The sequence below is a fragment of the Dasypus novemcinctus genome, chromosome 13 (genome assembly GCF_030445035.2).
Source record: "Dasypus novemcinctus isolate mDasNov1 chromosome 13, mDasNov1.1.hap2, whole genome shotgun sequence".
NCBI classification, from domain to species: domain Eukaryota; kingdom Metazoa; phylum Chordata; class Mammalia; order Cingulata; family Dasypodidae; genus Dasypus; species Dasypus novemcinctus.
The window spans coordinates 78,846,941-78,861,841 of record NC_080685.1 but is presented as its reverse complement, the minus strand read 5'-3'; the positions used below and the strand labels follow the sequence as shown (position 1 = coordinate 78,861,841).

General features: G+C 35.8%; 1 pseudogene; it reads right to left on the bottom strand.

The window, feature by feature from the left end:
• Positions 1–10,407: 10,407 nt before the first annotated feature.
• LOC101428027 (ADP/ATP translocase 2 pseudogene) lies at positions 10,408–11,285 on the bottom strand (annotated as a pseudogene).
• Between the last annotated feature and the right edge of the window lie 3,616 nt (positions 11,286–14,901).

Sequence of the window (14,901 nt, the reverse complement as noted above, 5' to 3'; positions counted from 1 at the left end):
GTTCAATAAACCAAAGTGTAGGAGTTGCAAGTCTGTTGAGGCTCAGGGCACTTTTATAGACCCTAAAAAAAATGTAAAATGGCCTGTATCCATTATTGCAAGATCATGCAGAACAATTCCAATGCCCTAAAAATGCCCCATATTCCATCCATTCTTCCTTTACCCTTCCTTCAGAACCCATGATATACACTAAGTTGCAATTTTTGAAGAATAAGGTTCATAGTTACTACATTAATACTGAGGTCTTGACCTATTGGTCTGTCTACTTTTATTAGGCCCTGCCTATGTCCTTGAGAGACTCTTGTCCTCTATTTGAGAATATAACAGAGACTATATATACTTATAAGATTATTATATCAAATGAGGAGCAAAGACATGAAGTCCTCAGTAGGCTTCTTGCTTCAAATCCACAGTTGACTGCTATCCAGAGGTCAAGAGATTGATGTTGCTACAGCAAAAGTTATAGAGATACTACACAGCTACTTCTCATACAGTTAAACTAGTACACAATATATAAAATAAAAAGTCAAAGCTGAATATATTTTTATTATAATAAGGGAGAGCTATGTTGATCAGTCACAGTCTCTCACGGCAAAAAACCTTATATAGGATTGTGGGATGTATGGAGTTCAGAGGTTGGAGTATTTGTAGCAATGTGAGATGACATCACCTGTAGAATTGTGGGTACTCCAGTTCACTGTTTGGCACTCAGGGACATGTGCATTCATGTGATTCTTTAATTGACTGAATTTCAGACGTGAGGGGCTGACACTACAAAGTGTGTTCACTGATGCAAGTTATCATTCAATTAAACTACACATGGACTACAAATTACCATGACTACAGAACTACTTAAACCTCCCTTCTGGAATTTAGTCAATAGAACACATCTGATGTATATGAACCAGAAAGGAATAAATCATTCCTAGAGTTTAAATTATACCTGGAACCTTGGATCTGGGTACCAAAGAGGCTTAGAAATAAAGTTTTAGGCCTTTTAGGCCCTATGATATGATAGGTTGATTACGTTAATGACCTTGATTTGTTGCCACTTTGAATATGACTCCAGTCTAGCCAAGGGGAGGATGAAATGTGTGGTGGAAATCTAAATCACTCTATTTATCTCATCTGAGCCATCCAGGAGCAGGTAAGCTTCAGTCAACCACAGGATATGTGCACGAATCCATTAGATCACCAAAGCTACCTCTCTGACTTGAAGCTGCCTATACATGCATGAGCAAGCAGTGAGCTAAGCCAAGTCCAGATTAGCCCCCAGCCATTTTTAGGAAAATAAATGTTTAATATTATATACCCCTGAAGTTTTCTGATTTTTGCTATACAACATTATTTATGCAATAAGATGATACAGGAAGAACAGATGAGACAGGTGAGAATGCTGACTGCAATTAAACATGATCAACCACAAAAGTCAATTTAAATATTGGATTATTCTAATCTGGTTGGACCATCAGGGGTGATTTCAAATAAGAATAGAATTTCAAATAAAGTCCAAATAACAGGTATGAATTTGATAGATACATAGACAGTAGCATGAAATGGAATATACAGTGGAATAGATACAAAGAAAGATGATATAGAAATAAAAATATAGATATAGATAGATATAGACAGCATCTAAAAAAAGAAAGAGCTAGAGCATTTGAATTGAGCTTAGAGTAAATGTATGGTGCTGAAAATTTGACTGATGGTTTGCTTTTTTAAGAATCATTTGTTCATTTATTCACCAATATGTCATCAAATTCAGTTTTCTATATACTATAATGTTTATTAACATTTTCTGTACTATTAGATATACACATTTAAAATATTTTATTTTTATGAAGAAATTAAATATTTTCTGAAAAAGAATTATTTTATTATTGTTCTCTAGCAACAATCCTAAAATAACTCTTATCCAACTCAACCAACTCATTTAAATGCCTTTGTTCAATGGTAACTTTTCTAAAGATCTAGTTTACACAATTCTATTCTATCTAATGCTACTTTACTGTTACATAGTATATAGTTAAAAGTTAATGAACATTTTTGCAACAATTTCTCTTTGATATGATACAAAAAAGTTTTTTTTCACACTTCCCAACAGTCACTCAAATTTATTAAAAATATATCCTTCTTTAAAAGTCACAAATATTTACAAGTTCAAATCTCTATTGTTTAAAATTCTACATGTCTTTTATAATACAATTTTTTGTTATTTAAAAAATGCCTATATGATTAATGTACAATGCCTATCTTTTTTCTGAAACTCAAACATGAATTACAGTTTCATCAAAATGACTACTCTAAGCAGAGTAATAAAGATATTGGGGGAGGTTTGAATACTTCATTTGAAATTGTCATGGCACAGACTCTCCCCCCATTTAGAACACAGATAGTAATATGTTGAAAGTGCTTTTGAAGATTGCTGATCACATATGGATTATCTTAAAATCAGTCAATCCAATTACAGAGTTCCTTATTTTTTTCCTTGAAACATCAAAGGGCATTTAAAAAAATAAATGAAAGAGGAGAGAACCAGCAAGACGGCAGCAGAGTAAGGAGCTCCTAGAGTCAGCTCCTGCTACAGGGCAGTAGAAAACACCCAGGGCTCTCTGGAGGTAGCTGAAGCACCTGTTTGGGGCCTCAGGAGGCCAGAAGAGCATCTTGCAACATCCTTGGGGGAGTGGAAGAAGGAGACTGCCCATCTGCAGAAAAGACTCATAAGTAGAGCGCTCCATGCCACAGAGACTGGTGCCCATCCTCTTCTGGAGGCACGAGACGCCTTGGGAGCTGTTCTGCGGCTAGAGCTGAAAGCTCCACTTATCCAAAACGAGGGAGGAAGAGACAGTTGGGCACCAACTTCAGCTACTGAGTAAATTCAGAGGGCTAAAGAATAATCCTGAGAACAACTAAAGTTTGAGCCTGTTCAAGACAGAAAGAGGCTGGGAGCCAGCATCTTAACTCCATGCCTGGGACTAAGGGAAGTGGGGTGGACTGAAGATCCCAGTGCTGGTGGGGATTGGCTTCTTTCTATCCAGATCATTATTTCAGCTCTAGCCTAGGCCCTGATGCCACCTCCAGCAGGGAGAAAGTTGTGGGGATCTGCACCAGCCTCTCTAGGAAATTACTGGCCAAGCCACGAAGGCCAGTGATTATCCCATTCTGGTGGTAAGAGCTGCCCTACAAGCTACTCTGTGGCTGGAATTGGAAGCTCCATTTCCCAGAAACAGGGAAGGAGGAGATGGTTGGCTGCTGATTTTGGTTTCTGATTGGTAGACTTGGCTGGCTAAGATGTAATCCTGGGAACAGCTGTGGTGTGAACCAGCCTAAGTCAGAAAGAGACCAGTGGTCACCATTTTGACTCCCTCCACAGCCTGAGGGGAAGCCAGGCTGAATGAAACTTTCAGTGTCTGCAGAAACCAGTTTCTTTTATGTAGATCAGCCTGCAGCCCTAGCTTGGGCTTCAGCCCTTCTTCTGGCAGGGAGGAGGCTGAGGAGCCCTGCACCAGCCTTTACAGGTATCCACAGGGAACTTTGGTAGGCATAGACTCAAAATCAGAAGTCTACCAGGGCAACTGCAGTCATCTCAGACCCACACTGCATAGAACCTGCAACTCCATCCCCGCCCAAGCAAGGGAAAAAAGGATGTGAAGTTTCATCAGTCTCACTGGGCAACTACACTCTAGGCCTGCACGTAGATTCTTCCACACAGCTGTGACTCTGTCCCTATCCCTGGCAAAGGAGAAAGTTGGAAGAAGCTCTGGTGCAATGAGGGCAGCTTGAGCCTCCACAGCTTACAGCACCAACTATATGCTTGGTTCCTACTGCACAACCAGCAAGGGAGAAAGGATAGGAAGTCCTAAACTAAACAGAAAAACTGCACCCAGAAAAACACTCTAGTAAGCCAGATGCAAAGACACCAACAAAAAATTACAATCCACCCCAAGAAACAGGAAGCTATGGCCCAGTTAAAGGAACAAGGTAAGCCTCAAGATGACATAGGGGGTTGAGACAACTAATTATAGGTGTTCAAGCAAATCTCCTTAATAAGTCAATGAGATGGCTAAAGAGATTAAGGATGTTAAGAATACATTGGATGAGCACAAATTAGAATTTGAAAGAATACATAGAAAAATAGCAGATCTTATGGAAATGAAAGGTGCAATCAATGAAATTTAGAAAAACATTGAAATCATATTATAGCAGATTTGAGGATGCAGAAGAAAGGATTGGTGAGCTTAAAGAAATGGCCTCTGAAAGTGAACATACAAAAGAAGAGGCGAAGAAAAGAATGGAAAAAATTGAACAAGGTCTCAGGGAAATAAATGACAGAAAAAGACTTGCAAACGTGTGTCATGGGTGTCCCAAAGGAGAAAAGAAGGGAAAAGGGGCAAAAGGAGTATTTGAAGAAATAATGGTAGAAAATTTCCCAACCCTATGGAAGGACATAGATATCGCTATCCAAGAAGCACCACGTACTCCCATTCAAAAAAATCTGAATAGACCAACACCAAGACACCTACCTACTCATCAGAATGTCACATGCCAAAGATAAGGAGAGAATTATGAAAGCAGCAAGAGAAAAGCAATACATAACATACAAGGGATATGCAATAAGATTAAGTGCTGATTTCTCACCAGAAACCATGGAGGCAAGAAGACAGTGGTCTGATATATTTAAGATGCTGCAAGAGAAAAACTTCCAGCCAAGAATCTTATATCTGGCAAGACTGTCTTTCAAAAATGAGGGTGAAATTAGAATATCCACAGATAAACAGAAACTGAGAGACTTTCTAAGCAAGAGACTAGATTTTCAGGAAATACTAAAGGGTACACTAGAGCCTGAAAAGAAAACGCAGGAGGGAGAGACCTGGATGAAAGTCTAGAAATGAAGATTATATCAATAAAAGTAACTAAAAGTGTCAAAAGAGTGGTGAAAATAAAATATGACAGATAAAACTCAAATAGGAATAAACTTAACCAATGATGTAAAGCACTTGTATTCAGAAAACTGCAACTCAATGTTAAAACAAATCAAAAAAGCCCTAAATAACTGAAAGAACAGTCCATGCTCATGGATTGAAGACTAAATATCATTAAGTTGTCAATTCTACTCAAATTGATATACAGATTTAATGCAATCCCAATAAAAATTCTATCAGCATTAAAGAAAAAATTGAAAACATGATCATTAAATTTGTTTGGAAGGATAAGGAGTCCTGAATAGCCAGAAACATCATAAAAAGGAAATGTGAACTGTCATCTCCAGACTTTAAATCACAATACCTACCGATAGTGGTAAAAATAGCATGGTACTGGCCTAGAGACAGACACAACAGACCAATGGAACCAAAATTTTGGTTCAGAAACAGACCCTCACAGGTATGGTCAAGTGAACTTTGACTAGCCTGTCAAATTCACACAGCTGGGACAGAACAATACATTCAAAAAATGGTGCCAAAAGAATTGGATATCCATAGCTGAAAGAAAGAAAGAGGACCTCTATCTCACACCTTATCCAAATAATAACTTGAATTGGATCTAAAACTTAAAAATAAAAGCAAAAACCATAAACCTTCTAGGAGAAATTATTGGAAAATATCTTCAAGACCTGGTGGTAGGTGGTGGATTCTTAAAGGACATAAGAGAAGGACTCAGTGGACTACTGATGTTTAATGTATGTAGACGTTTTAATGAGCTTTAAGTAAAAGTGTAAAAATGTATAGAGTGGATGGTAACACATAGTAAATGTTACTCACAGCTAATTTATAAATGGGGATGTGGCTGAAAATTGTAGTCTAGTTATGTAAATGCCAATTGACAGATGCTTGAGGATAATCCAGGAACTGGATAGCACAGTAAACCAAGAGGTGGATGAGAATTGTTTTTGATGGTATAGATGCAAGAGTGTCCTTTGTTAGTTAGAGCAAATGTATATCCCTACTGCAGGATGTTGGGAATGTGCAGAAGCATGGAAAAAATACAGCTGGAGTGACCTGTGGACTATGGTTAGTAGTAATAATATAGTATTCTTGTATCTATGTGAAAGATGCCCTGTGTTGATACTGAGGCAATATGGAAAATGTGAGCCAAATGTACACTATGGACATGGTAACAATCAGATGATGTTATTTTATCTGTAGCAAATGACACACCACATTGTGGTGTGTTGATGGAGGGATGTTGTTTGGGAATTCTGCACATGTGCATGATTGTTTTATAAGTTACTTCTGTCATAAAAAAATATATTTTAAAAACAATAATAGGGTGGGTTGGGGAAAAACACACTAAATGTATGATAAGAACTATGATTTGTAGTAAAGTTTTGGCAATATTCTTTCAAAATTTGTAACAAATGTCTCATGACAATGCAAGGTATTGGTGGAGGGTTGATGTATGGGACCCCTGTGTGATATTATGTATGTTTGCTTTGTGGGTTCACAACTTTTACTATACACTTAATTGTTTATGTATTTCATATATAAATGATATGAAGATAATAATAGAATTTATTGGTGGAAAATACTTTGTTTAGTAGTAGTATTTTGACAATAATCATTAGTTAAAAAGGTTTAACAACAATGCAAGGTGTTGGTGATAGGGTGAGTTATGAGAGCCTTGTATGATGTTATATGTGTTTGTTTTGTAAGTTCACAACTATTATTATATACTTATTATTTATGTATCTTTATGTATGAGGGCTATACTTTAATAAATTAAAAAAAATGAATGATGGTTTGCTTTTGTCTTGGGCTATAGGTGAGGAAAAGCAAGTAAGTGTAGTATCAGCATAGAAAGTATGGTTCTTGGCAATTCACTGAATGTTGTGTGATGCTACAGAATATGGAAGAAGCAAAAAGAACTTCAAATGTCTAAGTGATTTATTAAAATGTAAAAAAAATAAGTACAAGAACATAGGCCATGTTAAAATAAATGCCATTTACAGCATTTTAATATGATATACATGTTTATCTGAGTATGATTATCTTATGCAACTTTAACTTTAAAATGACCTTACATCTCTTTGTATGTGAAAGTTTTTGAAGGAAAATGTGGAAAGAAAAGACATTAAACAATAGAGAGAATGATGCGTCAATGCTTAATCTGTGCAAAATTTATAATTAGATTGATTGTAATGGTTTGGAAATGTGCTGAGGTGTGGTGGCACATCAGTATGAGTATAATTAACAGTGCTGAAGTGTTTGTGTGAACATGGTTGAATGGGGAAGTTTTGGGTAGTACATGTTGCTAGAGGATAAAATATGGATTGTGAACTCTAGAGTGGTAATGAATTATAGTTAATACAATATAAGAATGTTCTTTCAATATCTATAATAAAGGTACATCACTAGTACAGGGTGTTAATAGTAGAGTGGTATATGGGGAGAAAAGCACCTAAATCATAGTTCTATGGGATATAAATGCATCCCTGTTGCCATTGGTATGTTGTCTGGATAGATAGGACTAGCAAAATATTAAACTTCCCTCCTAGGGAAGTCCTGCTACTTTCTGAAATAAGATGGCAAAAAACAAATAAACAAAAAACTCTGTAATATATAAGCCTTGCCTACTAAAAGAAAACAGGCCAATAAGTCCAGCCCTCAGTCTTAATGCTTGCACTTATCAACCTTATTTCTGTAATCATGAAACTAAATTATAATTAATGCCGAAAAGTCACCTCCTTGAAACCTTGTTACTCAAATGAGGCCTTTGTTTAAGCCAAACTCTGCAAATAAACTCCCTATCTTCCTCCCATTGTGGGATATGACTCCCAGGGATGAGCCTTTCTGTCACCAAGGAATTATTACCAATGGTCATTTTTAAAATGACCTTGCATCTCTTTTGATGTGAAAGTTTTTTGAAGGAAAATGTGGAGAGAAAAGGAATTAAACGATATGCAGTGTTAAATATGGATAGGCTTAATTTTCTTCATACCATTAAAAAATCATTCAACAAATTAGTATATATTGATAAGATATCAAATTAATTATATTCTGTAGGAGTGAAATTAAAATAAATGGAATGCAGGCCCATGTGTTACAATCTGATAGGGGAGATAAGACAAATTAATTATTTAAAAACTCACAGCAGTATATTATTAAGGGCTCATGGTTAAGTATACATGAAAAGTCTAATCTGAAGTCTGACAAAGGGAGATTAGTAAAGCTTAATATATTAGTACAGAGGATAATTAAAGTTAAATTTAAATAAGAACATGAAGGGTGTATTTAGTCAGGTAAAGAGCCATAGAAAGAAATTTAAGATAGAACTGACAGAAAAATTTACATTCAGATATGTCATGTTTAAGGAGTGTATTGACAGAGTTGGAAGAGGCTTTATAAGGGAATAGTGAAAGAATGGTTTAAAGGTTGGGTTAGATTTTGGAGAACATGAATGAATAAGCTATATAATTTGACCTATAACCTTTTTATAATGCGGAAATATTATCTAACCAGTAGATGACAGGATGCAATGGAGGAATAGAATGAATTTATTGGTGGAGCGGCTGTAGAAGTTGCTTAATTTCACATATTTGATCAGATATTACAATCAGTATAGAGAGGAAGTGGCAGGTTTATAAATTACATGGTGAGCAATGGTATTAGACATGAAAAAAAAGTTGGAGCCAATAAATATTGCAAAGCTTAAATAATGAGTTGTTGCTTACCCAAGCCCTTGGGATAGCAGTGAAACCGAAAAATTCCTTACTTAAGATAGGGGAAACTTGGAAAACATAATCTGAGAACAACAATTATTCATGCAGATTGGTTACTTCAAACAAGTGAAAATTCTGAAAAATATGCAGACAAAGTATTATAAGAAGAATAAAAGATGGGAATGACGTTAGGTTGAAAGAGTAGAGTTTAACATTTTAATTTGAGTCATTATTTTATTTTCTCATTAAAAAAAGAATAAACCAATTAAAACTGAAAGTGCTGAACTGTGAGATTTAATATGTGAATTAAGTATTTGTTACATTCGATGTACCTCAAACACAATCAATTTTCAATAAATGTGTACTTCTGAATTTGGAATATTATAATAGGTAATCATGCATAAAAATTGGAAATTATTTTAAATATAAACTAATTGATGGTACATTGTGCATGAATTTATTTTATGGAATACAAAGAGCAGTGAAATTACTATTATTTGAAATAGGCCATTCTATTTTCAGACAATGGGGTCAGCATATTTTATAGTGTTATAAAAATCTGATTTTGCTTTATACAATTCAATAAACAGAATAGCATATATTTATTTTTATTAATTTATCCTTTTTAATCACCTTAGCTTCACCTAGAAAGACAACTAATTCTATTACTAATGTCTTTAAGATGTTCAACTTTATTTACTTTGATTAATTTTTAAAAAGTTTTCAGTTTTGTGTCCATTACCATTTCATTTATGAAATATGGATAATAATATCTACTGTTCTTTAGTTAAATATTTTTAAGAAACATCTAGCATAATAATTGACATTCAATATTTTTGCCATACTATTAGTTAATTCCTATCTTTATAATATTTTGCAAATTTGTTTTAGTTCTGTGTCTCTAATTCTTTTCATGATGATTATCTAGAAAATACCTGATTTATTTTTCTATATACTAAGCATTCATTCACCTCTGCTGTGCTAAATGCCATTAATTCTTTCAATTGTCCTTCACATGTCATGATGCTCTGCCAGATGGAAAAATGAGATTTATTTGCCCATGAAAAACAAAAGAGAGCAGCCCAAAAAGGTGAAGGAAGGCAGTTATTTTGGTCAGAAATTGGACAAGGATGTACATGGGAAAACAAGGTGGGGTCAAAACAGATGAACTAGCAAAGATTTTGGGAAGTTTGTGAATGCAAAGCAGGGTAGATGGCAATTTGAAAAAATATCATTTTAGGAAAGTTGGCTTCTATGTCATAACTAAAAGTTCTAAATCAAAGGTGTCTTTCTATACATTTAATTATTACTTATCCTCTAAATTCAATATCTCCCCTAAATTCAGTGGATGATAGAAATGGTGTAGGAATGATTGATAGATAATTCTTCAGTAAACCATACATATCTGTCTTAATTTTCCCCAGCAGATATCAGAAATATCACAAACTAAGGTTGGCTTAAACAACAGATTCCTTTTTTTTTTTTTTAATTTCAGATATTTTTATTTCTTCAAATGTGTTATTTATTAGGAATGACTGAAATAAAAAATATAATTGATTCTCATCATCATCATGGAAATGGCTTTAAAAGAAAACTGGTCAAATGAATATTATTATTATACTTCCGATGTTCAACCAGCAAATAGTTGCCACTGATAAATAGACAACTGTCTGTCGAGAATGCTCAAGATATGTTATATAATACAGCATGCAGCGTCACGGGGTAGTGGGGTAGACGCGCTAGAAAATAACTTACGTGAACTTCTTGAGTTCATCATACAAGACAAGCACAAGAGCACCATCCATGCCTCTGAGAATACTGACCATGCGCCCTTGAAAAACGCTTTGGGTCCTTCAGGAGCAATCTTCCTCCAGCAGTTGAGCGAGGCGTTTTACAGGATATCAGTTCTTTTACGCCCTGACTGCACCTTCACAGTGTCAAATGGATAGGAAGTCCACGGAGGCACGCTGTGAGGGACTGTGCAATCATCCAGCTTATGAAGAAGGTGACTCTTCTTGGGATCTGGAAGCATTCTCTTGTGGTGTCATAGATACTGAAGTAAGCAGTTCCGTAGATGACGATACCCTGTACCGACACGTTAAAGCCTTGGTACAGGCCCTGAATCCCATCGGATCTGTAGATCTCAAGCAGGCAGTCATCAAGGACTCTGAATTCCCTTTCCTCTCTGGCTTTGCCCATATCTGCTGCTAGACTTTATGGGCAAAATCAAGGGAATACACGAAACACAAGGATGTGGCCCCGGTGGCACCAACCGACGCCCGGTTCCCAGCAAAGTAGCGCCAGAACTGGGTCCTCTTGTCCACGCCACCCTGGAAGATCTGCTTGTATTTATCTTTGAAGGCAAAATTGAGCGCCTGGGTAGGAAAGTATCTGATGACGTTGGCCAGGTTACTGCCCCAGAAGGACAGGACCCCCGGCTCCTTGGGGATACAAACCACACAGTCTATGATGCCCTTGTACTGCTTATCTGCCATGATTTGCTTGCTGGCGTGCTGCACGCGCAGCTGCAGCTTGACTCGCTCAGGGGGCGCTGCCTACCGCGGTCTTGGAGGTGGCCGGACACTCCACCCGCCGGGAAGTCCTGGGATGATCTCAGAGCCATTGTCATGTTGAGAAGTAGGAGGGGGAGGGCGGGTACCTCACAGGGCTCTCAACAACAGTCATTTATTAGCTCTAGGTTTTGAGGCTAGAAGAAATCCAAAATTAAGATACTGGCAAGAATTGCTTTCTCTCACAATCTGTTGCCCTGTTTTAATGCTGGCTGCCAGAAATCTTTGGGGTTACTTGGCTTATATTTCAGCCTCCTGTCACATGATGATGAACTCTCCTTTCTGGCTTCTGTAACTTCAGGGTTTTCTTTATAAGGCCTCCAGCGAATCAGATTAAGGTCCACTGTGGTTCAGTTAACCACACCTGAACTAAAATCCCTAAAAGGGCCTATTTACAATGAGTTCACATCCACAAAAATGAGAACTAAGATTAATAATAGAACATGTTTTTTCTTTCTCCCTCCCTCCTGCCCTCCCTCCCTTCCTTCCTTCCTTCCTTCCTTCCTTCCTTCCTTCCTTCCTTCCTTCCTTCCTTCCTTCCTTCCTTCCTTCCTTCCTTTCTTCCTTCCTTCCTTCCTTTATTTCAGTATATAATTCAGACTACCACAATAACCCTTTTTATTGTTTATACTTATTACGTTGGGACCCATCTGCCCCATTCACTAAATTGTGAGAATTTTGAAAGAAGGCTGTAATTTTCTTATATGATGATCCTCAAACCTATTAAACTTAAGTTCCTCTTTGTTTCCATCCATAGTTGGGATGGCCATTCTTTAAAAATTTTAGCTATTCTAATTGGTGTGTCCCAAATCTCATTGTGACTTTTAATTTAGATTTTGGTAATGACCAATGTTGTTAACCAACTTCTTGTGTGTTTATTTGCCATCAACATATCTCTTTTGATGAAATGATTTCAAATATTCTGTCATTTTTTGGCTTAGATGAATAAATGTTTAATATTTTTTCTGCATTATTTATGAAATTACCTCTTTATTATTAAATAATGGCTTTATATCTGGCAAGAATCTTTCTTATTAAATCTCTTTTATCTCATATTATTATAGCCACTGAAGTTTTTTTTTTTAATTTTTAGAACAATGTTTTATTGAAGTATATCATTCCTATATGAACATACATAAACAATCAGTGTATAGTAAAAGTTGTGCACTTACAAAACAAACATGCATAACATCATACAGGGGTCCCATACATCATGCAGTTTTCTTTTGATTAGCATTCCCATGGCAAAGTTTTCCCATACTTTTTATTTTTAGCCTATAAGTGCATAGATATTTAAAGTTATTTTTTTGTAGTTGACATATGAATGCATCTTGTTTATCAAATATGACAGTCTCTGCATTTATTTGGTGCATTTTGACCTCAAACATTTAAGGTGGTTATTGACATAATTAGGTTTAAATTCCTCATCTTATGTGTTTTCTGTTTGATCCCTTTTTTCTGTGTTCCCTTTTTCCTCCTTTTTACCTTCACTCAAATTTAGTATTAGTATTTTTTAAGATTTCACTTTACTTTTTTTTTGCTTATTAGGTGTCCTTTTAAAATTTAGTTACTTATTTTTTATTTTATTATTTATTGGTGCTCTAGGGTTTATAATAGACATATTTAATTTATAAGTGTTTAATGCCAATTACTACTGTATATCTTTAAATATAGTAAAATGGAGTTTACAATAATTATTTTCGCGTCCCCTTTTCAGGCCCTTGTGCCAATATAGTTATTCATTTTACTTCTACTTTTGTTATAAACCCCACACTACATTGTTATCATGTTGTTTAAACAGTTGAATATTTGTTAAAGAATTTTAAATGAGAAAAGAAAATATTCTTATATATTTACCCATATAGTTAATGTACCACTTTCCTCATTTTTTCATTTTCTTAATTTTCCCATTCAGTGTTTTCTTTTTCCTTTTGCCTTAAGTACTACCTTTAAAACATCTTGAATTGCACATTTGCTTGCTATAAATTCTTTAATTTTTATGTATATAAAAAGACATTAATTTATCAGATCTTCTGAATTTTACCTTGTTGAGTATTGGATATATTTGTGTTCCCGTAAATACTGTTGAACTTTCTTCTGGGTTGTACTTTAGTTATTTGAAAGCAGCTTTATCCTTACAGTTTTTGCTTTTAACACTTTGATTTATACAGAATCATAGCAACATTTATTCTAGAGCTAATTATTTTGTACTCCTAGGAAAAAAAACTCTTGTTAACTGCCCATGAATGTTGAGGTTTTCAGTCTGGCTATTGGGACTAGACACTATGTGAACTCCAAGTACCATCTCCTCTAATTCTGCAAGGTGATTCTTTCCCTAATCTCAGGTTGTTTCTTCACTCACTTGCATGCATTGATATTATGCTTAATACTTGAAGTGCAGTCTTTGAGGATTTCCAGGGTTCTTTCCCTGTGCAGTTCTCTTCTCTCTGGTAATCTGCCTTGTGAACACTGCCCATATTGATCATCCCTAACTTTCTATTCACCAAGATCAACAGGATCCATCTGGGTTCACCATCCTGGAAACTCAAAGCAGCAGGTTGGTCCAATCATAGGGCTCATCCCATTTGTTTTGCTTTCCTCAGGGATTGCTATCCTTCATTGCCTGATTATAATGTTGCTTTATATAGAAAAGAGGTAAACCTTGTCCCTGTTACTCTATCTTGGCCAAAAGTGGAAGTCTTGTCATTAGTATTTGATAGTTTATATCTGTATTTATTAAATTTCAAAGAGGATTTCAATGATAAAGGTAATAAAATGCCAAAAAATATCAAAACCTAATTTGAAATTCACAAGTTTTCCAAAAGAGTTTTAAAAGCCTTATAACTGAATAATTGAAAAACATTCTTAAATATGTTATTCAAAATAGTATCAAGAAAGTGCATAAAACTAAATACAAAAAATAACATGCAGCTCCATTAAGACTAAAATTCTAATACTTTGTCAAAAACATTGAAAGAGACCCAAAATAATTGGGTAAATAACCAATGTTCATAGTTTAGAAAACTGAATAGCATTAAGATTCCTAAAATCCACTCATGGTTCAATACAGTTCCATCAAAATTCATGGTAATGAAATACTAACAAGCTGATTTTGAAATTTATATGAGAATGCAAAAACTGAAATATCATTAAGGCATTCAGAAAGTGGAATAATATATGGCACTTTTTTTTTTAGCTAGATATGAACAATTGTTCTGAATTAAGTAGTACTGTTATTTGGGTTTTGGTGCAGGTCAGGTACAACTGAGATAGGGAGCCAGAACCAATAAAGCAGGTCCTGGAAGGACAGAGGGGTGCCACAAGGGTCAATGGGAAGTATAAGAAGCACAGGGGCTATTCAACGTGCAGGTAGGGAGCACACCAGCAGGCGGAGAGGGACCCATGGTCTTGTGCCTTTATTGTGACCCCGAGGTAGTTCAGTTGGTTTTCCTCAGGGAAGCAAGAATTGGTTAGTTTAAAGCAAATGCACAAAAAGAGAAAGGGACCGGGGTCTAAGGGTGGTGGGGGTGGTTATTCATCATTTGCGACCAGCTGTAGATTCTGAATGGGGTGCATGGATGTTGCAAGGTATGTGGACTCTAAGGGCCTAAAACTAGTGGGGATGCTTAGCTCATCTTTTGGCGCCAGGTGTGTTATGGGTGAGGCACGTGAGTA